General features: G+C 47.7%; 1 protein-coding gene across 3 annotated transcripts in view; it reads left to right on the forward strand.

The window, feature by feature from the left end:
- Positions 1–316: 316 nt before the first annotated feature.
- Positions 317–26,295, forward strand: part of nckap5l (NCK-associated protein 5-like) — a 41,479-nt gene continuing 15,500 nt past the window's right edge. The window contains exons 1-2 of one of the 3 annotated variants that reach the window (XM_083656650.1): positions 317–456; positions 20,432–20,517. The gene's annotated coding sequence lies outside the window, so the exon portion shown is untranslated. Of the gene's footprint in view, positions 457–8,400; positions 8,437–16,791; positions 16,851–20,431; positions 20,518–26,295 lie in introns of those variants that run through there. The other 2 variants (XM_083656652.1, XM_083656651.1) reach the window with 2 other exon arrangements.

A 26,295-nucleotide genomic window follows, 5' to 3' on the forward strand; every position in this document is an offset into this window, starting at 1 on the left:
TGATACACTGCTTATACAGGAGGTTAATGGTGCACGCAGAATTATTTTTGGTGTGCAGAGAATATTTAGACTTTGATTTTTAGATTCAGAAAACCACATACGGGCATTTTTTTTTCCTATAAGTATAGCCTATGGTGAAGTTATGTTTGGCAACATGGGATCTACAGCCTCCCAGAAGACGACGAAGAAGAAAAAAAAGTGGGGCGGGTAATGCAATTTCATGCAATGACATCACTTTTCCTCCTCAACCCAAACACCAACCAGGCGCTGCTGCTGAGGGAGGCAGAGAAAGAAAGCGGCTGCTGCTGCTGCTGCTGCAGAAGAAGAGGGGGGACGCCGCTAGAGAATCAATACAACTTATTAACGACATTATTCTACGGGAAAAACTAGTGTCGTTTCACTTTGATTAAACCATGGCACGGCGACATCGTCTTCTGCGAATTCCAACCAAATGAGGTGAGTCTTCATCTACGGAAAGATTGCCATTTTCATGTCCTGCTGTAGCGTACATCGTTAGCTCGCTCAGAGATCTGCTGCTGTGAATACCGACAGTGAACATATAGCATGCATTTATTTTGTACTCTTCACCAGCGCCTGCCGAACACTATGAACATACTATTAATATTGCTTAAGATGTTGATGGCATTTAGTTATTATTAACATTGAAATATCCACGTTTGCTATTTTCTTGCCTGTTCGTACGTGTGTCAAGGGCGTAACACTCGGTAACAGTTATATATTGCCCATGTTGGAGGGGACGCATTTGGGTCTGGAGGGCCTGTCTGTCCCCAAAGAAGAAGAAGACGAAAATGCGTTTTTCTGAGCACACTTCCTCCTCTCCTCCAGATGCAGCCAGGGGATACATGTGTAAATCGAGTCTAGTCTGTTTTTTTTGAAAGGTTGAAATCCGAAAAGGGAACATGGGAAAAGGAACTGTCAACCCTGTCAGTGTGCCAACACGGTACATTTTCAGTTTTCACTTCTCACTGGCACCCTATATGGGAGTATCGTTAGTATAGTAATTAGTGCTGCTTGCTTCATAGTGACAGTTAGTTTCTGTCCAAATCAAGATCTGATGATTGGAGACAAGAAGGTGTTGATCCATCCAGTCACGATCCACCATTTGTGGAAGTGTAACTTTGAGAGCTGTAACAATCTTTGTATTTGCTGAATGAGTTAAACAAGCTTTTTAGAATGATACACATCTTTATAATTCATAATAATATATATATTTTTTAATACATAGCCTATTGGTGGTTTAGCTTGTGATGGTCACAGACTTTAGCCCCAATGATTCTCAACCCTTTTCATATCAAGGACCCTAATAACCATGGACCCATATTTGATGATATCTTGTTGATCAGACTCAAATCTCAATTATTTTTATTGTTGTGATTTTGTCCAAAATGCCATGATTGTAGATAAGTAGAGATAACAGTGAACCTATGGTCAAAACAGTCTTCTACATTCTCTTTGTTAACTTCTTATCAAATCAATTTTGCTGGGGACCCCCTGGAACACCCCTCAAGGACCTCTGGTGGTCCCTGGACCCCACATTGAGAACCACCGGTTCACCCTGTTTACCACAACATCTATAGATTGCAGCAGTGTCGCCAAAACCAGTTTCTCTACATTTGCGTTATGATGCTGACAGATGATGATTCAGTGATGCTGACAGCCGGCGGTGCAAAGTCTCCTCCATGTGCACAATGTGATGCTTTGGGTCTCAACAGTAAAAAAAAAAGTGTCTGAGAGCAAATTAGCAGCAGGAAGTGAGAGCAAAAAGACATGAAGCTAATGTGCTAGGAGCAGTTAGCGGTGTGATTTAAAGCAGCTACGAGCAAGATTTTCGTTTGTTATTAAACAGTCTAAATGTAATATTGATGCATCACATCTTACCTATAATAGTAGCTGAGACCAAAGCCGTGTGAATCGGAGATTGCTCTCTTGATGATTATAGAGTCTGTGTCTGTCTTCCGGTGGGCCGGATAGACCAGGAAGTGAAACGAAACGGTTTACGGCAGCTGCCTGCCTTCAACCGTTTCGCTCTGCCTAGCAACAGACCATAGACAAGGAGAACGCCATGCTCGCTACATCCAGGGGCTTGCTACTCTCGCGAACATCTCTCGTTATATTCTTAACAGTTTGTTTGGAAGTAATTTTGTTATTTTGTGGTTATGGCCGAAGTGGCTGCCGCAAACCGTTTCATTTCACTTCCTGATCTGCCCTGGCCGCAGACAGACTAATCGTCAAGACAACACTGGCCGATTCACTCAGGGTTCAAGCGAGACTACTCGCCGTTGGTCTCGTCTACTATTAGAGGTAAGATGTGAGGCATCGATATTAAATTTAGACTCTTTAATAACAATCGAAAATCTTGCTCGTAGCTGCTTTAAATGTAGTAGAATTTTGATTGGAAGCATAGATGATTTTAATCAGAATATCAGTGATCGTTGTGTTGACAGCATCGCCCGGCAGCCATCATCAAAGAAAAGTAACAACACAAGATAATTGATTGGATTGCTTCTCCTATTGGCCAGTGTTTCGCTGGGTCAGCATAAGCAGCAGTGACAACGTGTTGTTGAAAACATCCCCCAAAACAATGCAGCTTTTGAGTGAACGTGATGCGCTGTCGATTTTCTGAATGACATTGTAATCATGAGGGAGTGAGTGGATTATTTGCTACTTGTTTTTCCACCACATAGTGAAGGATTTCATTGGCAGTAAAACATGTTTACAAGTATTCTCAATAACGTGTGGGCCTACTGAGAGACGGAGACGATTTTAAAAAGCGCTAAGCTAATGTTTTGTATTGTCCTTTTGTCGTGGGGTAAAAACATGCACGCTTTAATGATCTGTGCCTATTAAGAAGAACAGTTGTGACCAGAATTTAGGCTGTAAAATATTCAACTTTGACCGAAGAAGTGCTCAATGAATCTTTTAGTGTTTTTGCGAGCTGCGTTTTTTCCTCGGGTTGCTCAGAAAATAATGAAATGACGTACCCCCTCATACCCTTCCAAATTGTCTGTTGATGTAATGTTTCCCATTGTTGGCAGTTCCAAAAGAATTCCACGTTGAATCCCTCACAGATTTCCTGGCACAAAGGCCCGTCTAAAGTCTCACTTCATTAGTAAACTACACCGTTAGGCAAACTTCAGCGTATGGAATCATTTCCTGAACCACTACCAAAAAAAAAGAAAAGAAAAAAGCATGTACTGTATATACATCATCGTGGGGACTGATCTCCTCATTAGAGAAGACGTTCATTTGGTGAACATTGTTTATCCAAACCTCTGAACTTCCAAACTGAAAAGCCTAGCCCTAAAAAAAAACTAAAACAAACTCAAAAACGCAGCAATGTGAAATGATAGCCTAGCCTCATGCTGATTGGGTGGAATCATTGGAATTCCTCAGTTGACGTGTGTGTGTGTGTAACTGTCTGAGAGCATTTAAACACGAGACAGGAAGGAAGGCATTTGCAGAATGTGTGCGAGTGTGTATGTTTCACGTTAGGAGTAAGAAGATTGGGTCATGAACATCAGGAGAACACATCGGCACCGTGATCATTTTATCCTTATGAATAACCTCGTAATAACTGTTGAGGAGGTTTGGATAACGGTGGTTTTACTTCTTCTTCTTACATGGTGTGTGTGTGTGTGTGTGTGTGCGTGTGTGTGTGTGTGTGTGTGTGTGTGTGCGTGTGTGTGTCTTCATGACATCATAAAGAGTGTTGCCAGTGACTTATTCAAGTGTAATGGGCAGTATAAGTGCCCGCGCTCGCCCTGTTCCCCTCTAATTGTGCACAGATGTTGTGCACGCCTCTCCGTCCCACATGGTGCAGCAGCAGCAGCACAGGCTCATATAGAGACTTTATTATAGAGGGGGAACGTGGCACAGAGGAAGTGTTTACAATTTGCCTGTTGCTGCTGTAAACTCAATCAGCGATGGGGTTTTTTAAACGCTCCCATTGAAGACGGGCACCGAGCCACCACAACTTACACACAACAGCAGCAATGTCTGTCCAGACAATGGCAGCGCTGCATATATAGTAGGGCTGCCAGTGCCACTAACGATTATTTTCATAATCGATTAATCGGTCTATTATTTTCTCGGTTAATCGATTAGTTGTTTGGTCTATAAAATGTCAGAAACTTGTAGCAAATGACGATCGGTGTTTTTCCAAAGTCCAAGATGACGCCCTGAAATGTCTTGTTTTGTCCACAACTCAAAGATAATATCAGTTTACTGTCACACAGGAGTAAAGAAACCAGAAAATATTCACATTTAACAAGCTGGAATCAGAGAATTTAGAACCTTTTCTCTTAAAATTGTACTCAAACGATGAATCGATTATCACAATAGTTGTCGATTAATTCTCTGTCGATCGACTAATCGATTCATCGTGGCAGCTCTAATATATAGGCTGCTTGAGGTAATGAAAATCGTGGGTTCACATGGAGCAAAAAAAGACCTTCGGCGTTAACCGCTATAAGGCGGCGTTCAAGGTCAGCCTCGCAGTGAGATGACGACTTTATTACATTTTACCGGTCGTAGTTGTCGACCGCTTTGCGCTTTTACAGGGAGGAAAAGAGTAACAGCCAGTTTTGATGTTCTGGTCGGGGGCCGCGCAGACGGGTCAGAGCCTCCCTGCAGTCTCGGGCCTAATCTCTCCAGGATCCGCCCTGCCGGGTCGCCCCCCCCCCCCCCCCCCCCCCTGCATAAATGGCCACGCTTTGAAGATAGGCTCGGCCGGGGGCTTGGACCCCTCTCCTTATCAGCTATCAGTTCAGGCCTTGATCACCCAACCCCCCCTCCTCCTCTCTCTGATGCATGCAGGTAGTGTAGCTACCACGGATACACAGCCAAGCTGGAGCTCACCATTTAGCCTTTGGCATAGTCTTCGCGCCCAGCCAAGCGCATAGGGCGCGCAGCGATTTTGACGTCATCGCACGGGGCGTGTCGGGGGGCGAGGCCTGAGCGCAGCGCATCCATGGAGAATTTTCTATCAGCGTATCGGGTTTTGCTGCCTGTGCCTGTGAGATCTCCGTGGTAGGCTATCAGTGGATATCTGCTGTGATTGAGTCCTCATCGTCGTAAAGTCGCCTTCGAAGCATGACGTTCGATTATAACGAACTAGTGTGGCTTAGCCTTCCCAAATGTTGAGGGTCGTTTTTTAGAATTTAATACATAGAATTGGGAACCTACATTCAATTTCATTCAGACTGCCTGGCACTAATCGCCGCCATTTTCCCCTGGAGCTTCCACAGGAGGAGGGGGGTGGGAGCGAGCTGCGCACTGACTATGTTCTGTTTTGGCCCGCGCAGAGTGCGCGTGCCCTCCGCGGAGCCCCGCCTCCAGCGCGTGCGTGAAGAGTATGCCAGACGCTTTAAGCTCACCGTTAGCATTGAGAAATATTCACCAATTAACTCCTGGGGGGCTGATAAGACACAACTCACACAGCAGGAGGGCTGACTGACTGACTGACTGACTGACAGATCTCCCCCACGACATGCTCACCACTGTTTTCACACACACACACACAATGCAGATATATGTAGATGAAAGGGATTATCTTCGCCTGTGTTGTTTCCCCCCTTCCCCCACGGCCTTTTGTGTTCTTCCTTTTGAACTCGCAAGCCACCTCGACTCTCCAAGCTGTTGGTTGTTGCTCATTTGTATGTAGATGATAATCAACTTAGATATAGTTAACGAAGAACAACACAAACTCATGGCCCTGTGCCTCACACCGTCGTGGAGCACGCTGTGTGTGTGTGTGTGTGTGTGTGTGTGTGTGTGTGTGTGTGTGTGTGTGTGTGTGTGTGTGTGTGTGTGTGTGTGTGTGTGTGTATGGCGTCTGAAATATGCAGGATTGAATATGCTTCAGGAATCCTAATCAGTGTTGGGCAAGTTACTTTCAAAATGTAATATACTATATATTACTAGTTACTTTCATTTCAAAGTAATAGGTTACTTTTTCAATATTACTGTCTGTGTAGAGTAACTCGTTACTTATTACACTACTTTTGTATTACTTTCATCAAAACCATCCCGAAAAATAATTTCAACCGCCTTAAAGTCAGTGTAAACAATCCAAGATTCTAAATGTTATTCTTTTCCTTTGTTATTGTCATCTATATTGTTGTTATTGTAGTCTATAGTGGTTTTTTCTGCAAGTAACCTGAGTTATTTGACAAAGTAACTGGTATAATATGACTGAAATCCTATAAGTAATACGTTATATTACTGGGTTACTGCTAAAAGTAATATATCACATGTAATATGTTACTTTTGTAATGGGTTACCCCCAACACGGATGGCCTCTGAAATATGCACGATTGAATATGCTTCAGGAATCCTAATAGTGTGTGTGTGTGTGTGTGTGTGTGTGTGTGTGTGTGTGTGTGTGCGTGTGTGTGTGTGTGTGTGTGTGTGTTTGTGTGTGTGTGTGTGTGTGTGTGTGTGTGTGTGTGTGTGTGTGTGTTTGTGTGTGTGTGTGAGAGTGAGTGGAGAGCTAATACCACCGAAATGCAGAGCACTCATTCAGAAATCCACCCGACAGTGGAATCTGTGGTCACACAAACATTGGAGTTGGCCAAACACTTTAGCTTTAGCTGCAGCTGTAACAAACATTCGATTCATCGCTCCGGCCAGAGAAAATATGGGATGGAATGTAGCTTTTAATCAATGCAGGCAAGCCGGGTCACCGCCCGCGTTCCTGTCTGGCCCTAGTAAGGGAGTTAAACGGCCCTAATTTAGTTTGGATAGAAAACGTAAAAGCACAATCTATTTAGATCCTGAACTCAAGATTTTCATCTGAGTGGCGATCTACGTCGATAACTCGTAGTAAGACTGCTTAGATGAAGAATAACAACAACTCCAGTTGCGAGGCTTTTGTCTATATTTAGGCTTGTTCTGTATCCTCTGTATTGAACAGGGTTCCTTTGTGCACCCCTGGAGTTTATTTTCATTTGTCTTAAAATAAGTTGTTATTGAGGAGCCTGCATGCACCCCAAACCCCGCCCCCACCCGTCCAATCCATAATCCCCCCCCCCACCTCCCACAAGGTGCTGAGTGAGCTGGAGATCTGCCGGTGGGCTGAATGTTTTGAATTTCTCACCAACTTCCTGTTTCAAATGCTCTCCATCAACCCAATCTATATGCTTTGAGAAACACTGAGGCACTCTTTGCCAGTGTTGGGGGTAACTCATTACAAAAGTAACAGATTACATGTAATATATTGCTTTTAGCAGTAACTCAGTAATATAACTTATTACTTATAGGATTTCAGTTACTTTGTCAAGTAACACAAGTTACAAATTGAGTTTTATTTTTTTAATCAAAGCACATATTTAAAAAAGATACAATCATCTCCGAATCAAACTGTCTTTTTCTGCAAATAACCACTACAGATGACAATAACAAAGGAAAAGAATAACATTTAGAATTTTGGATTGTTTCCACTGACTTCAATAGCTGACAACAATAGCGTTAGCTCAAATGCTACGTTAAACAGTATGTGGATGGACTATGCTAACGCCATTAGCGTCATGTTCTGGGTTGTACAGTAAAATCAAAACAGATTTTGGTGTTCTAACCTAACCAAAAACGTCCGCCTTGTATAAAAAAAAAAAGTTTGACCCAGGGGCCACACTGAGTGAGTTCGGGGCCACATGTGGCCCGCGGGCCGCCAGTTGCCCACTCCTGGCTTAGCCCTACGGTTTACCATTGTAGTGATAAAGAGCAGCTGGTTTGAGTCTTGGAGTGCTCTGCCCTGCCTGCAACAAGAGGATCTCCATATATAACCCTCCTCTAAATGGCCATCCTTCTATCCTATACCATAAATAGGTCTTCCTCTTGGCCGGACCTTGGGGAAAGGATGTTGATGATGGAGAGGGGAGAGCACGCTCGGCTCAGCTGAGATAGCAGCACAAGAGTCTTCTGGTGGAGGAGCATGAGCTACTGCGCCTGGTAGCCAGATGTGGGGAGGTTGGCCATTGCCAAACCGCTCACGCACCTCCCCAACTCTCTCTCTCTCTCTCTCTCTGCTGCTCTGGTGTCATTGTTCTCCACATGCCTGGTCTCGCCCCTTCTGCTCCACACTGTGGTCATACTAGTATAGCAACTCGATAGACCGGCCATACCGTTGGCTTCTTGTGACCTGGATGAACTCGTCTGGCCTCACCACCACCACCAGCAGCGTGTATCTTGTTCAACACCGTCACCACATCTTCTCCAGGCATGTCGGTCTGTCGGGGAGGGTTCAGCAGTCTGATGTGAATGTGACTCAGTGAGGATCAGGTAGTAAAGAGACGTTTGCTGACACACGTGGAAATCTTGCGAGGAACTGGGCAACATTCAGTTGTTGCTCTGTGCTTCCACAGCTGGCAGTCTGGTTGGCAAGGGGACACCACCTCTCTCCCTGCAGTATTTACAGAGGTATGGAAGCTGTCTTTATGGGGGCCGTGACAAATGGTTTTCATTAGGGGGCTTTTTATGATTACAGAAATGAACTGGAGAGCATACTTTGAATGTTTTCACTCGTGATCCCGTTTATGAGGGTCACCGTGGCTACAGAACGAGAGACTGCGATCAAAGGAAAGTTTCGTCTAATGTTCAGTACATGTGTGATGCGAAGGTCATTTCTCTCGGATGGTTATGGTTTTTCGGATTTTTTTTCCGATACCGGTGCTAAAACGATACTTTTAAAACGGTACCGGTGCCTAAAATGGTGCCTGAACTCGTACTTTTTTCAAACTTAAAATGGATTTAAAGTGGGATTTTTTTTTAAATTCTGAACTCTGAATTCTGAATTCTTCATAATCTGAACGATAATGTTGGTGAAGGTGTGTTGGCGGATATTTCACTCGGTAGCTCGGGCATGGCACCTAAATGAGGCACCAAAATCTACATTGCATTTCGATACCGGTAGTACCGTTTGTAAAGGTATACCGGTCGGTATAATGATACCGGGATTCAGTACCCAACCAACCTACTCTTGGCTGGACATATAAGGCTCTTTCATACACAGATCGCGCAAAATTGTAGTTCGGGAAGACGGTAAAGCTTGGCAGCCTCGCCACAGAAATTGCTTTCACACAGAGCCAAGCAGCACGGCCACTTTCCCGTGCTGTGTGTACTTTCAGGCGAAATCCCCTGCTCCCGGATTGAAAGGCGAGCAGAGGGATTTCCAGCTCCTCCTAGCCCAAATTAATATTTTCATAGGTTAGTGTAGCCTAGGCTACTGTATGATGAACGAATTAAATTCAACAACAGACTTTCCTCCTTCTCCTAGTCCGCTGAGGAGATCTGTATCGGCATTTTCATTGGCTGTTTGCCGATATCATAACTTAATAAAAAAAAATGCGCTAATTTGCGGCTGCTGCACCTGGAAGAATCCTCTCCTACAGTAGTTCTGCGTCTGGAGCAATGTCCCGCCCACAGCGCTATCTGATTGGTTACACATCAAGCAATAGCCTATCAGAGTGCTCAGAGATGAAATCTTGACACCTCACCTCAGTGCTCTCTGTTCAGCGAGCGCAGCCTGCACTAGACAGGGGGACAGTGCGAGGCTGCCTGAAGCGAGAGCAGCGGACTAGTTGGCTGTTGTAACTGTAACAGTCACACTGTGTTAAGGTAAAGCAGCAGATATTGCCATGCCAAAGTTGTAATGAAGTTAATATACATAATAATTACCTACGCTGACATTGCAAAAACACCACGATCTTATGAGCGATTCATATGAAGCGCTGCCTCGCACAGTGCAAAGTGTGGTGTGTGGAGATAGGTCTGTCTATCAGTCTACTTTTTTTACTTTCACTCGTCACTTTCTTGATACATGAGGTGATTTCCCCTGTAATTTTTTTATGAATGAGCTGACCATTCGCACCTTTTCCGGCTCGCTGCGAGACCTTTCAAGTGGAGGCGGGTTGTCCGCCAATACGGCGATGTGACAACCTTTGGTGCCGGGACAAAAGGCGTACAAGAATTACCCACCAACGCGCGTTCATGCCTTTCACATCGGAGCCGCGAATCCTAATTTCCAGGCATTTTACGGCTTTCATAGCCGGTGTGAAAGAGCCTATAGATTGTACTGATCTAAGATCAGCAACCCAGACTACAGCCTACTGCTGATGATGGCTCACCAGCTACGACTCCTGACTCCATAATGAGGTTGGACTAAGCCAAGGCTTCATGCAAATTAACAGAAGAGGCCTCCACAGATACCATGGGGGTTTTTATAGTCCCAGCTGTAGACCCTACCCATCTCCTCCAGCCCCTCCAGCTGTAGACCCTACCCATCTCTGCCAGCCCCCTCCAGCTGTAGACCCTACCCATCTCTCCCAGCCCCCTCCAGCTGTAGACCCTACCCACCCCCCCCCAGCTGTAGATCCTACCCATCTCTCCCAGCCCCTCCAGCTGTAGACCCTACCCATCTCCCCCAGCCCCTCCAGCTGTAGACCCTACCCATCTCTCCCAGCCCTCCAGCTGTAGACCCTACCCATCTCCCCCAGCCCTCCAGCTGTAGACCCTACCCATCTCTCCCAGCCCCCCCCCCCAGCTGTAGACCCTACGCATCTCTCCCAGCCCCCCCAGCTGTAGACCCTACCCCCCCCCCAGCTGTAGATCCTACCCATCTCTCCCAGCCCTCCAGCTGTAGACCCTACCCATCTCTCCCAGCCCCCTCCAGCTGTAGACCCTACCCATCTCTCCCAGCCCCCTCCAGCTGTAGACCCTACCCATCTCTCCCAGCCCCCTCCAGCTGTAGACCCTACCCATCTCTCCCAGCCCTCCAGCTGTAGATCCTACCCATCTCTCCCAGCCCTCCAGCTGTAGACCCTACCCATCTCTCCCAGCCCTCCAGCTGTAGACCCTACCCATCTCTCCCAGCCCCCCCCCCCAGCTGTAGACCCTACGCATCTCTCCCAGCCCACCCAGCTGTAGAACCTACCCCCCCCCCCCAGCTGTAGATCCTACCCATCTCTCCCAGCCCTCCAGCTGTAGACCCTACCCATCTCTCCCAGCCCCCCAGCTGTAGACCCTACCCATCTCTCCCAGCCCCCTCCAGCTGTAGACCCTACCCATCTCTCCCAGCCCTCCAGCTGTAGACCCTACCCATCTCCCCCAGCCCTCCAGCTGTAGACCCTACCCATCTCTCCCAGCCCTCCAGCTGTAGACCCTACCCATCTCTCCCAGCCCCCCCCCCCCCAGCTGTAGACCCTACGCATCTCTCCCAGCCCCCCCCAGCTGTAGACCCTACCCACCCCCCCCCAGCTGTAGATCCTACCCATCTCTCCCAGCACCCCCCAGCTGTAGACCCTACCCATCTCTCCCAGCCCCTCCCCCTCCAGCTGTAGACCCTACCCATCTCTCCCAGCCCCCCAGCTGTAGACCCTACCCATCTCTCCCTCCCCCCAGCTGTAGACCCTACCCATCTCTCCCAGCCCCCCCCCCCCCTCCAGCTGTAGACCCTCCCCGTCTCTCCCAGCCCCTCCCCCCCTCCCCCCCCAGCTGTAGCCCCTCCCCATCTCTCCCAGCCCAGGAACCAGTGTCACATTTCCTGTAGGTGGATTAGCGCTCCACCTCACATGGAGCCGTGCACATTACCGCCCATTAAACTGTCTGCCCCTCAATGGGGGTTTGTACCCCATCAGTGTGATTTACAACTCGGATTCCCAGTTCCCCTGACAGCTCGCCCCTCTCTGGCCGCCCTCTGGCCAGAAATAAGAACGGTCACGATAGACCATCTGCCAACGGACCGTTATTGCATTTCCTTATCTTTGCACTTTTTTTTATTGTATTTTTGGTTGGAACATTGTCTTTGTTGTGGCGGATGAAGGACTTTCTGTGCCATCTTTGTTCTTATGTGATCAGGAAAGACAGCTTGTGAATATGGAAATTGCTTGTTTGCAAACTAAAACAAAAAGACAAGTGACAGTGCGATCATGACAGAGGCTCGCTTTACATGTTGTTTCCGTTGAAATCCAAGTCAGTCAAATATCCTCATCCTGTATTCATGCTTGTTTGAATAATTCTTCTCGACAAGTTTCTAGGAAAGCGTCCCTGTTTTCTCACCCCCCCACCTCCACATCATTATAGAGAGCCAAAGTGAACGTCACTTCCTGCTTCAGCACTGTACCAGAGATTTTCATCCGCCATTTATTTTCCCATCGATATTTCGTAAAATGCTTGGGGGTAAAATGTGGGTTTGAAGAAAATGTTTTTTCGATGTTTTTTTTTAGTTTTGGTCTGAGTGAAATGTTCTATGGTCTCTCCCGATTATAGCGTTATCTGAACCGTTTGGTGTGAACCAGTAAAACTCTTTTTATAAGCATTTTACAAAATGTCTATGGGAAAATAAATGGCGGATGAAAATCTCTGGTACAGTGCTGAAGCAGGAAGTAGGCGGTCACTTTGCCTCTCTATGTGTAGCTCTCATCTATGCTAACATTAGCATTGAGTATTTGAACAGTGGGTGAAGATCCTCACTCTGGAGGGAAAGTAGATCTGGGGAAGGGGTCAGAATAGGGCCTTTTATGTTGAGTTCTTCTCATTGGCCTGTGTTAGCTCCAGGGTACCATGTGACCGACCGCCTCTCTCTCTTTCAGGTCATCATGGCCGCCCTGCACAGCCTTTGACCCTCTTAGTCCCTGAATGTCTCATTCATCCTCTATAGGCTACAGATGTCTGTGTGCATTACTGTCTGACAGAGCAGAGGTATGCAGATCCCCCCCCCTTCATTCACTCTGTTGACTGATATGCGATAGTCCACCATCGCACGGTGTCTCAGTGGTTAGCAGCACAAGAAGGCCGTGGGTTCGAATCTCCACCCCCGCCTGGTCCTGTGTGGAGTTTGCATGTTCTGTGTGGGTTCATAGTTGCCGGAAGAGGGGGCGCAAGGGGACAATTTGGGATAGTGTGGGGGGGGGGAGAGAGGAGAATCTCTGTTTATTCAATAAACTACAGCACTCCTAGGGGAGAGGAGAGCAAGTGAACTAACCGTTCTACACTGAAACGGCTGCTATTGATGTGATGGGTATACTGTATATACCACTCTCCTACCGATGTGTGTATCACTTAGGGTGTTGAGTCATAGTCTATGTTTTATTTGTCTTTATTGAATGTTCCAAAACTGCATGTTTTAACTAATAATAGGCTAATGATTATTTCCACCCACCACTTTTTTAATTTGGTTACTTTCTTGTCAAAAGTTAGGAAGGAACAAGGCGTGCTGGGAAATATGCAAATGTATTTGTCCAATGAGGTCCAAAGGCATTGCTCTCTATCAGAACTTGCTTGGATGTCCTGACGTTGGTTTAGTAGCAAAAGTAAACAGATACGTTAATAGCAGACATCAGGGTTTAGCAAGCCCAGACTGCGGTGCTCAAAGAGGAAGTGAAAAAGAGGGACAGGATGAGCCCACTGCTAAACTGATCACATTGAATTAGGTTTTGGTTGGCTTTGATAGCTCGTTTAGCTCAAATGCTAATGTAGCAACGTTGACGTTCAAATGAGAGAGTCCCTTCCTACTACTGCCCCCCCCCCCCATTTCAAATCTCCTTCCGGCGCCACTGTGTGGGTTTCCTACTACCATAGTCCAAAGATATGCTGTGCTTGTTTGCTTATCATAATGTAATCTAGTAAAATATATATCTGATGAATATACTGTATGATGTACAGTATGTAACCTATGTAGATATTGTATGGCTGTGATGATGATGCTAAATTAAGCCCTTTGACACATGCTTGTGATAAGGGACTATAAACATAACAGAACTGAACTGAGCTGAACTTGTGCTGTGCTGCTATCTGGTTTGTTGATGTGTCTCTGTCTCTGCCAGCTAGACAAATTCCTCTAAGGTTTATTGCACTTAGTGATTAAAATGAGTCAGTGATGGTCCGCCCTGCAGTTAGCCTGCTGGTTCTCCAATCCGACCACTAGGTGGACTCAGATTAGAGGCCTGGGGGAGGAGGGACTGGGCACGGCCGCCATATGTGTCACTAATAAGAGGATACGAATCCTCCCTGAACACAAGCTCTTTGATCCTGGTGATTTTTTGATGTGCATAGTATAGTAGTGCATTGTTTGTTTATAGGGTGGGGTTGATGTCCTCTTTATCACGCCTGGCTCGCAGTTTCCCAATTATTGTAATCTGAGTCAACATATTTTCTCTCTGGGTTTTCTGAGATTTTTCCGCGTTGATTTTATCGGCTGCAAATTGAAAAATCTGGGAATCTGGGGCAAGTCCTTTTTCGCCGAGCTGGCTACACTGTTTTTGGTCAAATCTATATTCCAACAGCCTGAACAACAGCGGACATTCACCCTGGGGGCACTTTAATTTTGTCCAGAGGAAGTCTGGTCTGGTATGATGAAGTTGATTCAGGTCAAGTCTCCCGTCTAGTCAATTAGGGTCAAATGAGAAAAGGAATAGCCCAACTTGTAAACGTCAGCCGCAAAGTATAGATATTGTTGGAGAAAAATACAAGTTCCATTGGCATTTCCTAATCAATAAGCTATATTTGCATACACATAATTGACGCTATGAGTTATTAGTCATAAGACATCTCACACATGCAGAAATGGAGACGCACATACATAGGAGGAGATTTCTTCACCCTCTGCTCCACAGCACACGGAGGTCAAAATAGACTTTCACCCACTGCATGAGGTTGACCTTGCTGATACAGACAGGCAGCCCTGTAGGCTCCAAGTCAAGTCATCTCCCCTCCTCTCTCCAAAATGTACATCACATTAGCCTTTATTTGGACATCAATCACTAGTTATTAATATATTCATATACATTTCCATTTTAGTTACATATAGTTATGACACAGACAGACTTCATATTTAGATGACCTGTGTACATACACAGATAGACATCATATTTGGATAACCACATACACAGACAGACGTATTTAGATAACTTGTACCTTACATTTGCAGCTCCTCTCTATCGCACACTGTGCCCTGTCACCGTGTCACGGTGCGCTCTACAGGGCCAGAATAACAGATAGGTTGAGTCTACAGAGTAGCCTTCAAGTGTGCGTCAAGACATGTTTGGACTCTCTGTACATTGATCAGATGGTACATTGAGATTCAGTCCTCTGACAATACATATTGCCAGAGAATGTTATGGTAATAAATATACTTTCATAACAAGACATCTTCCTGGACTCCTGGCTTCAATTCATTTGGTTTAGATAGGCTGTTATAATTATCACAGATTAGCGGATGAAGAGTGGAAATTCCATTCTCTAACAGATATGTTACATTTTGACCGTTGAATCTTTTGCAGAGGCACTGACAGAAAATGTGTTTGCCTTGCATTTTTCTGCTTTATTGTGTTAGCTTAGTCATGATAGCCCTGTTGTTCCTCCTCCTGCCCGGGCTGGTGTTGTCATCATCAGACTGGGCTGTGGTGTGTCTGCTGTTGTCTGGAGGTATGTGTGTGTGAGGGGGGATGATGTCTGTGGCTTCAGATGAGTCACGCTGGGTGAACATCACCACCACAGAGAGTGTGTTGTGATGCTTTTATAATGGCTGCATGTCTCTGACCGCAGCATGCAGCTACAGAGGAGACACACACACCGATAGCAGCAGGGTGAATTCACTCCCCACTGGGTCGGTGCTGCTGCTGGACCGGCTCTTGATTCAAATTAACATAATGAGATAAACCACTGCATAATCATGTACTCTCAGCTCTGAATAGACCCTTTTCACGGGGGCATTTTGTGTCAAAAAGGCAGGTTAAACACAGGTGCAGCAAGCAAAACACTAATGAGGGTTTCCAATTTCCACGATTGGAAGTTGGAAACCCGCATTAGTGTTTTGGTTGCTGCACCTGTGTTTAACCTGCCTTTTTGACACAAAATGGCCCCCGTGAGAAGGGTCTATTTATCCCATAATAGTAGATGATTTTTCTTCTTCTCTCAATTGGTTTCTTCTTCTTTTCTTTTCCTCGGCATAGTCAGTCACCCGGGACTCAATCCAACACTTATTCTTACCAATGTGATTGAGAGACAGAAAAGCCTCTTAGCACAGAGCGCTGTGTTCTATTCTAGGCCACTGAATAGAATAGAATGGCTCCACGCAGAAGAACTCCATCAGTCTAGTAGCGCGGCTGTCGGATATCCCCTTCTGTGCGTTCCTTTGTCCGCTACATGCTACTAGAGGAGGACTAGGGTCTCTTTTGAAACGTAACCCCCCCTCCCTCTCTTCCCCTTCGTTCTTTATGGGCCGAGCCGGCAGCTGTAGGGTTAATGTTTAGCGGGCAGGCAGGAGTTGTTGCAGGGAGGAGGAGGAGGAGGAGGAGGAGGGGAGAGAGGGGGGAGAAGAGCAGAGCAGAGCAGAGCAGAGGAGAGGAGGTGGGGGCTGGTCCACAGCTGTTGTAGTAGGCAGGGTCTAGCGGGCTAGGAAGCATAGCCTCCTCACACACACACACACACACACACACACACACACACACACACACACACACACACTCGCCCCTGCCTGCCTGGAACAATGGGAGACATGGCACTAGCCTCTGCAGACAACACAGACACACACATGCCCAAGGACAGCAGGCCTCGTTCTGGAGCCGTACGAGCGTAGAGAGGAAGCCGGGCTTCTTCCTCGCCACAGACAGAGAGAGGGGGCGACGGCGGTGTTGAACGGGAGGGGGAAACGCAAAAACCCCCCCCCTCCTCCTCATCCTCCTCATCCTCCTCCTCAACCCCGGAAAACACAAATGCAAGGCTGTACGTTACGTGGGCCTGGCTCTGTCTTTTATACACTCCGTTCTGCTGTGAGGAGGAGATGCCGGATGCGCTGAGTGGATGACAGAGAAGGCAGCGGCAGCAGCAGCAGCGAGGTGAGATGCCCCAAAAACGTGTTACTTGTGACGAGAAATCTGTAAATACAGATGCGGTTTGTGTCGCTGCTGTCTGACAACCTTTTCTCTGCCTGTCTCTCTGCCTGTCGTGCTGTGTGTGTGTGTCCCCCCCGTGTCAATATCTGAGCAGATGTCGTTCAAACAGTGATTTGTACGTGACGCGAGCAGCGTGTGACAGAGGGCCAACACATGTTTTGCTAGTTTTATGGAGTTGACGAGCAGATGGACGACGTGAATGGACACATGAGAGGATGACCCTTCAGGGCAGGTCGTCTGCTTTGGCTGCTGCGGTGCGTGTTTTAGGTTTAGTGCGAGGAGGAGGACCACCAGACATGGGCTGGTTAGCCTACATTTTGATGTTAGCTAGGAGGACAACAGCCAAACCCTGCGCTGTTAATATCAACGTGTTTTTCCCCCATCTTTACTGAACCAACACCGGATTTGTTTTGGTGGCGGATAACACAATGTGTCGTAAATCTGCCAATGGCATATAATTGTGGTGGTGGTGGTGGTGGGGGGGGAGGCGCTGCGCGTTGCCGTAAAGGTTGATGATGTGTTTTTTTTTGGGGGGGGGGGGTTTCCCCTGTATCAAGAGATGGTGCTGAGCCCATAATGCGTTTCCTGTGGGCAGGGTCGGGTTGTCGGGGAGTTGGCCTGCCTGGCAGAGCTTGAGAAGGATCCTAGCGAGAGAGAGTGGGTCCAGCAGCGTTCTGTCTGATTGCTCTCAGATATTCATGGCGCAGATCCAACCTGTCAGGCCTGCTTTTGGGAAGGAGCTCCCCCCCTCCACCCCACAGCCCCTCCCCCACCCCACCCCACCATCGCCTTCCCCCCCCCCCCCTCCTCCTCCTCATCCTCATCCCAAATATTGCTGCTTGTGTACGATTCGTCTCACTCCATCTTTGCCAAACATCAGACAGGAAACAGCGGCGAGGGACCCCCCCCCCGCCAGCCTGATTCTGTCGGCGTCCTCTTCTCTCTCTCTCCGTTTAATATTCCTCTGAAATTGCATCTATATTATTGATGCAGACAACGGTGTGTGTGTAAAAATAAAAATAAAGACGCTTTGACCTACATTTCGGGGAAGGATTCAGTCTTCTGAGATCTTGTTTGATTGCACCGTTTTGGGATTTGTTGTTTTTGTCACATTGTTTACATCCCCCGCCTCGCCTCGCCTCGCCTACACACAGCCAGAACTTCACTCTGTCTTTTCCACATTGGCAGATGCAAAGGGTGCTGTTGTTGTTGTTGTTTGAAGTCTCCCCCGGGCCGTGCCGTGGCTACGCCAAAACCCCCGAGTGTGTGACCGACATGATTTTGAGGAGCTGTTGTGCATTTCTCGGTCTTCTCTGCTGCTCGGGGCTGAGTCGCCTTTGAAACGGTCTTCAGCCCCGCTGTCCTCATTCCACCAATATTGTCTGTCTTGCTCATCCTGGTCCGCAGCGTTGTGCCCCGCACACACCTCGGTGCCTCTCCCTCCCCTTCGCCCCCGGCTCCATTCAGAAGGCCTCGATGCTGCATCGTCACGTCGCTTCTCTTAGCGTCCGGTCGGCAAAAAAAAACATCAAATCTGACCCTGGGGAAATAATAAATCCTGCTTAAAGCGCGGTGCAGTCTCTCGGAGGTCTCTTGTGGGTTTTGTGCTGCTCAGTTTTGCTTGCCTCCTAACAGGGATCACAGATCACCGGCTTTTCTCTCCCAGGACCTAGTGTACAAAGGAGGTCAGGACCAGACAAACTGTCGTGTTGTTTAGACGATCCACTCTGGCTCCATTAAAGGTAGATTCAGCGATTATTTTTTTTGTGTTCAAATAAGTGTTAAATGGCTCTATATTCTGACAGCAATAGACCCTTCTCATGGGGGCCATTTTGTGTCAAAAAGGCAGGGTAAACACAGGTGCAAACAAGAGACTAATGAGGGTTTCAAACTTCCATGATTGGAATTTGGAAACCCTCATTAGTGTTTTGCTTGCACCTGTGTTTATTCTGCCTCTTCGACACAAAATGCCCCCCCGTGAAAAGGGTCTATTACTGAAATAGAGTGTTTGGTCAGTGACTTGAAACCCCCCGCTGTCCTCTATCTCTCTCCTGTCGTCCTGCATGCAGAGCAGACGTATCTCCGCAAGCGTAACTCATGGAGAGACTCATGGATGGCGGCATTGGATTCGGGGTGAAAAAATACATGATAGTCCTTTTTAGGCATCGCAATCTGACTTTCCGTTTCCCAGAAAATGTCAACTTTTCTCTGATTGGATAGTTTGATGTCGGCACCGATTTTTATCCAATCAGAGAAAAGTTGATATTTTCTGGGAAACGGAAGGTCGGATTGCGATGCTTATAAAGGACTATATGTCTTTTTTCACCGCGAATCCAATGCCGCCATTGGTGAGTCTCTACGAGTTACGCTTGCGGAGATACGTCCACTCCCTGCCTGCAGGACTACAGGAGAGAGACAGAGGACAGCGGGGGTTGGGGGGGTTTCAAGTCACTGACCAAACACTCTTATTTCAGTGATTGCTGTCAGAATATAGAGCCATTTAACACTTATTTTCACACAAAAACATAGCTGAATGTACCTTTAAAACCCAGATCGAGAGGACAGATGCTCGACACCTCTCTAATCCCATTTGACTTTGACGAGATCCAAAAGGCTCAGCAGGCCCGGTTCTTCCTTTATAGACCGGCTTTTTGGGAAGGAGGAGTTCATCACGCTGTAGCGCCGCGCCGCGCCTAAACGTGTCCGGCGCGATCAGATACGACACCGGCACACTCCGACGAAGACGACGCCGCCGCAGACGACGGGCGCTTCTAAATGAAAAGCTTTGTCGAAACCGAACGTAATTACTGTAACAGGGAAGTCAGTTAATGGGGAGTCCCACATTAAACTGGAATCTAGGCTAAAAAAAAAATTAAAAATCTTTGTAGCACACAGACACTGTCTACAGTGTTACTATGTTATCAGAGGGACATGAAAGGAGGCTTCTTAAATGCTGCGTCTGCTGAATAATTAATCAATCTTTCTTTCATTACACTTTACAATGAGTCAGAGATGAAAGGGAAGATGAGACGCGCAGAGATTGAGGGAGAGAGAGAGACTACAGAGAGAGTAGAAGGAGAGAGAGAGAGAGAGTAGTGGGGGCCTTGTGGTCTTCTTGGCACGGCTGGCGTCATCTGCTGTGTGCTGGTATCTCCCGTGGGCAAAATGGAGACGGTTCCTCTCCTCTCGGTTTCCTGTTCGCTCGGAGAGGCGGGGAGGAAGGGGGCGGGGCCAGGGCCCCAGCCTGCCACGAGGCACCGGGGTCACATTGGTCTGAGGGCCCCCCCCCCCCCCCCCCCCCCCCACTGTCGTCCAATGACAACTTGTCAATGTCCCAGCAGGTTCTGTCAGGCGGAGAAAGGGACACAAGTAGGATGGGGTGGAGATGTCATGGGTGGAGGTTTCTCCATGGAAACCCCACTGGAGGACGAGAGCGGAGGAGGGGGAGTCAGAGAACGAGAGAGAGGATTTGAGCGTGCTAACTGCTAACAGAATGTGTCTTCCTGTTTCCTGTCTCCCCAAAGCTCCGTGGTGGTGGTGTTAGGAGAGAGAGGTGCCCGACAGGAGACTGACTCCTCTTCAAGGATCTTAAAGGGAGTGGATATCACAGGTGAGTGTGTGTGTGCGTGTGTGTGAGTGTGTGAGTGAGTGCGTGCGTGCGTGTGTGTGTGGGTGTCCCACAGGGCTAGAACAAGGCTTGGGGGACGTCTTTATTTAGCCGCTTGGAAAAACAACATAACTTCACTGTGTGCAGTAGTATGCAAAACAAGCTCATTTTTCAATCTATATATTAATTTAGCGTTTTAGAATATGCCATGTTGTTTCTGTGGTAGGAGGACGGGAGTGAGGGACCTTCCTGCAGACTTGGCAGAGGAGATGATCTTTGCCTCGCTCTCTAGAAGCACCTGCCCTGTTTCATCGGCTTTGTGTCTTTGTCTATCTGTCAGTGGGCTCGTATAGAGACTTTGTTTACCGCACATAGAAAAGTGCCTGCTATCACACTGATCCACCCATGAAAACCGAGCTGGCGAGCTATCGCTGCTGGCTAATTCCTTGAAACGATGCCCTAGCTATTTTTATTTACAATAGAGGACACATTAGTGTTCTGCTGGTATAGGGTTGCATAGTTTTCTGAATGCACACAAATGTCCCCGAAGCGGTTTTGTTTTGTTTTTAAATATATATGCACTTGAGGTATCCATTTTACAGCCATTTTAGGCCCAACAAAAACAAAGACATGCTCACTTTGGCTCAGAGGCGAACACATGATCCGGCCTGTTTTGTTCTGTGATCGGAGCTTTAAGCTGTGGACGCGGCGCCTCGCTGCACGCTGTTTACTCACGCTGTTTACCCTCGCTGCACGCTGTTTACCTTCGCTGTTTACCCTCGCTGCACGCTGTTTACCTTCGCTGTTTACCCTCGCTGCACGCTGTTTACCTTTGCTGTTTACCCTCGCTGCACGCTGTTTACCTTTGCTGTTTACCCTCGCTGCACGCTGTTTACCTTTGCTGTTTACCCTCGCTGCACGCTGTTTACCTTTGCTGTTTACCCTCGCTGCACGCTGTTTACCTTTGCTGTTTACCTTCGCTGCACGCTGTTTACCTTTGCTGTTTACCCTCGCTGCACGCTGTTTACCTTCGCTGTTTACCCTCGCTGCACGCTGTTTACCTTCGCTGTTTACCCTCGCTGCACGCTGTTTACCTTCGCTGTTTACCCTCGCTGCACGCTGTTTACCTTCGCTGTTTACCTTCGCTGCACGCTGTTTACCTTCGCTGTTTACCTTCGCTGCACGCTGTTTACCTTCGCTGTTTACCCTCGCTGCACGCTGTTTACCTTCGCTGTTTACCTTCGCTGCACGCTGTTTACCTTCGCTGTTTACCCTCGCTGCACGCTGTTTACCTTCGCTGCACGCTGTTTACCTTTGCTGTTTACCCTCGCTGCACGCTGTTTACCTTCGCTGTTTACCCTCGCTGCACGCTGTTTACCCTCGCTGCACGCTGTTTACCCTCGCTGCACGCTGTTTACCCCTCGCTGCACGCTGTTTACCTTCGCTGTTTACCCTCGCTGCACGCTGTTTACCCTCGCTGCACGCTGTTTACCCTCGCTGCACGCTGTTTACCCTCGCTGCACGCTGTTTACCTTCTCTGTTTACCCTCGCTGCACGCTGTTTACCTTCGCTGTTTACCCTCGCTGCACGCTGTTTACCTTCGCTGTTTACCCTCGCTGCACGCTGTTTACCCTCGCTGCACGCTGTTTACCCCTCGCTGCACGCTGTTTACCTTCGCTGTTTACCCTCGCTGCACGCTGTTTACCCTCGCTGCACGCTGTTTACCTTCGCTGTTTACCCTCGCTGCATGCTGTTTACCTTCGCTGTTTACCCCTCGCTGCACGCTGTTTACCTTCGCTGTTTTTACACGCTGTTTACCCTCGCTGCACGCTGTTTACCCTCGCTGCACGCTGTTTACCCCTCGCTGCACGCTGTTTACCTTCACTGTTTTTGCACGCTGTTTACCCTCGCTGCACGCTGTTTACCTTCGCTGTTTACCCTCGCTGCACGCTGTTTACCTTTGCTGTTTACCCTCGCTGCACGCTGTTTACCTTTGCTGTTTACCCTCGCTGCACGCTGTTTACCTTCGCTGTTTACCCTCGCTGCACGCTGTTTACCTTCGCTGTTTACCCCTCGCTGCACGCTGTTTACCTTCACTGTTTTTGCACGCTGTTTACCCTCGCTGCATGCTGTTTACCCTCGCTGCACGCTGTTTACCCTCGCTGCACGCTGTTTACCCCTCGCTGCACGCTGTTTACCTTCACTGTTTTTGCACGCTGTTTACCCTCGCTGCACGCTGTTTACCCTCGCTGCACGCTGTTTACCTTCACTGTTTTTGCACGCTGTTTACCCTCGCTGCACGCTGTTTACCCTCGCTGCACACTGTTTACCCTCGCTGCACGCTGTTTACCCCTCGCTGCATGCTGTTCACCCTCGCTGCACGCTGTTCACCCTCGCTGCACACTGTTTACCCCTCGCTGCACGCTGTTTACCCTCGCTGCACGCTGTTTACCCCTCGCTGCACGCTGTTTACCCTCGCTGCACGCTGTTTACCCCTCGCTGCATGCTGTTCACCCTCACTGCACGCTGTTTACCCTCGCTGTATGCTGTTTACCCCTCGCTGCACGCTGTTTACCCTCGCTGTATGCTGTTTACCCTCGCTGCACGCTGTTTACCCTCGCTGTATGCTGTTTACCCTCGCTGCACGCTGTTTACCCTCGCTGTATGCTGTTTACCCTCGCTGCACGCTGTTTACCCTCGCTGTATGCTGTTTACCCCTCGCTGCACGCTGTTTACCTTTGCTGTTTACCCTCGCTGCACGCTGTTTACCTTCGCTGTTTACCCTCGCTGCACGCTGTTTACCTTCGCTGTTTACCCCTCGCTGCACGCTGTTTACCTTCGCTGTTTTTGCACGCTGTTTACCCTCGCTGCATGCTGTTTACCCTCGCTGCACGCTGTTTACCCTCGCTGCACGCTGTTTACCCCTCGCTGCACGCTGTTTACCTTCACTGTTTTTGCACGCTGTTTACCCTCGCTGCACGCTGTTTACCCTCGCTGCACGCTGTTTACCTTCACTGTTTTTGCACGCTGTTTACCCTCGCTGCACGCTGTTTACCCTCGCTGCACACTGTTTACCCTCGCTGCACGCTGTTTACCCCTCGCTGCATGCTGTTCACCCTCGCTGCACGCTGTTCACCCTCGCTGCACACTGTTTACCCCTCGCTGCACGCTGTTTACCCTCGCTGCACGCTGTTTACCCCTCGCTGCACGCTGTTTACCCTCGCTGCACGCTGTTTACCCCTCGCTGCATGCTGTTCACCCTCGCTGCACGCTGTTTACCCTCGCTGTATGCTGTTTACCCCTCGCTGCACGCTGTTTACCCTCGCTGTATGCTGTTTACCCTCGCTGCACGCTGTTTACCCTCGCTGTATGCTGTTTACCCTCGCTGCACGCTGTTTACCCTCGCTGTATGCTGTTTACCCTCGCTGCACGCTGTTTACCCTCGCTGTATGCTGTTTACCCCTCGCTGCACGCTGTTTACCCTCGCTGTATGCTGTTTACCCCTCGCTGCACGCTGTTCACCCTCGCTGCACGCTGTTTACCCTCGCTGCACGCTGCACGGTCTGATTTAGTGGCGGTGTTTTGGGAAGGCTTGTGTGATGGCTGACTCTTATCTGTTTGCGTTTACGCCTTCTTCCCTTTCCCCTTTATATCATGAGTTTACCACCAGCAGCACCTTTGCCTGCATTCTCTGGCTTATCGGTTCTTTCCTACAAAGAAGGGAAAACTTTGGTACGTCTGTTGAAAGCGTCCCAATCAGAATGTAAATATCACAGATCTGTGTGCAGACGTTTTCTCTTGTTTGTCTCTTGTATACCTTAGCCAGGTTTGACCTGGTGAACAGACGTGTTCTTGTGTTACTTTTACAGTATGTGATTTTGAAAGCAGAAGGTGTGTAGACAATTCCTGTGGACACAGAGTGTAAAAAAGTTATTCTAATTTAAAGGAACAGCTCACCCTAAAATCCAAAATACATATTTTTCCTCTCACCTGTAGTGCTATTTATCCATCTATATCGTTTTGTGTTCGTTGCCTGAGTTTTGGAGATATCGGCCCGCAGAGATGTCTGCCTTCCCTCCAATACAATGGAACTGGATGGCACTCGGCTTGTGGTGCTCGAAGCACCAAAAAAATACATTTGAAAAACTCAACAGCAATGTCTCTTTCCAGAAATCATGACCCGGTTACTCAAGATAATGCACAGACTTTGTTGTGAGCAGTTTCATGTAGGAACTACTTTCTTTTGCAGTCTCATGTAGGAAGGAACTAGCTACCAGCTAGCGGGTGTAGTTTGGTTTCGTTAGTTCCTCCATGAAACTGCTCATAACAAGGTCTGTGGATTATTTTGAGTAACCGGGTCATGATTTCTGGAAAGAGACATTGCTGTTGAGTTTTTCAAATGTATTTCTTTGAGCACCACAAGCCGAGTGCCATCCAGTTCCATTGTATTGGAGAGAAGGCAGAAACTCTGCGGCCGATATCTCCAAAACTCAGGCAACGAACACAAAACGATATAGATGGATAAATAGCACTACAGGTGAGAGGGGATATATGTATTTTGGATTTTAGGGTGAGCTGTTCCTTTAAATATGGTTTAGTTTGGGTTAGTGTGACGCGACGTCCATATTTCTGTAGAGTGGTCATCTGTGTGTTTGTAATTGGCCAAGCATAAATACACTCATTAACACACACTGTCCTTTGATTTGATTTCATACGGCTATTTTAATGTACCGTAATTTCCGCACTATAAGCCGCACCGGAGTATAAGCCGCAGCAGCAAAATTGCCTGTTTGTTACATATATAAGCCGCACCGGACTATAAGCCGCAGGTGTTTTAATGTTTTTTTTTTTTTTTTTAATTGTGTTTTAATGTTTAATTACCATATGTAAGGGTTCATGCACAGAGGGGATTGTCGGGAAAGAGATGGCTGTTTGAGGAAGCTCCCATTTATTAACATTTCAACAAAACAACATAACACAACACCACCTGTGTTTTTTTTTTACAGTGCACACAGTGTCCGCGGTGTGGTGAAAAGAGGGCAAGAGAGGAAATTAAAACAGAAGTGGATTTATAGTTAGAAAGAGTGCTAAAAAAGAGAGTTTTTTTTTTTTTTTTTTGGGAAAAAATCCATAGATAAGCCGCACCGTTATATAAGCCGCAGGGCCAAAAAACGGGGGAAAAGCCGCGGCTTATAGTCCGAAATTTACGGTACTTTATTTCCTGTATTAAGCATTTTTGTAGTTGTCATATTCTTTCCCTCCGTTACCTAGGTTTAGTTTATCCCGATAAGTTGAGTCATGTAAGAATTTTGTTTTGTTATGAGGTGTGACACGTTTTCTTCTTCACGTTTTTATCTCACCTGCGCAAACCTCGCTCTGACCAACCAGGTCCACATTGTACTGTACTGTACTGTACTGTACAGTACTGTACTGTACTGTACTGTACTGTACTGTACTGTACTGTACTGCATGTCAGCTTCCATCATCTGCTGCTCAATAAGATGTAAATACATGCATAGCCTCTTTCCTCCTTATCACATTGCAGACAGTGTGAGATTCATACATTTAATATACGCTCTCTGAGCCTGTCGGACGATGCAGATGCAGTATGTATTCCATCTCCCTGTTACCGTGGTGATGAATTGCTTTTAGCGACAAATACAAATGTCCTCGGGATATTGCATCATTCCAGAGTGGGGCTGATAAAATACCTGCCAGGCAGCCAGGCCACGCTGCAGCGGGGGGGCGGGGGGGGGGTCTGATTTGCATTCCCCTCGTGAC

This window comes from Poromitra crassiceps (genome assembly GCF_964638095.1).
Source record: "Poromitra crassiceps genome assembly, chromosome: 20".
Taxonomy (NCBI): domain Eukaryota; kingdom Metazoa; phylum Chordata; class Actinopteri; order Beryciformes; family Melamphaidae; genus Poromitra; species Poromitra crassiceps.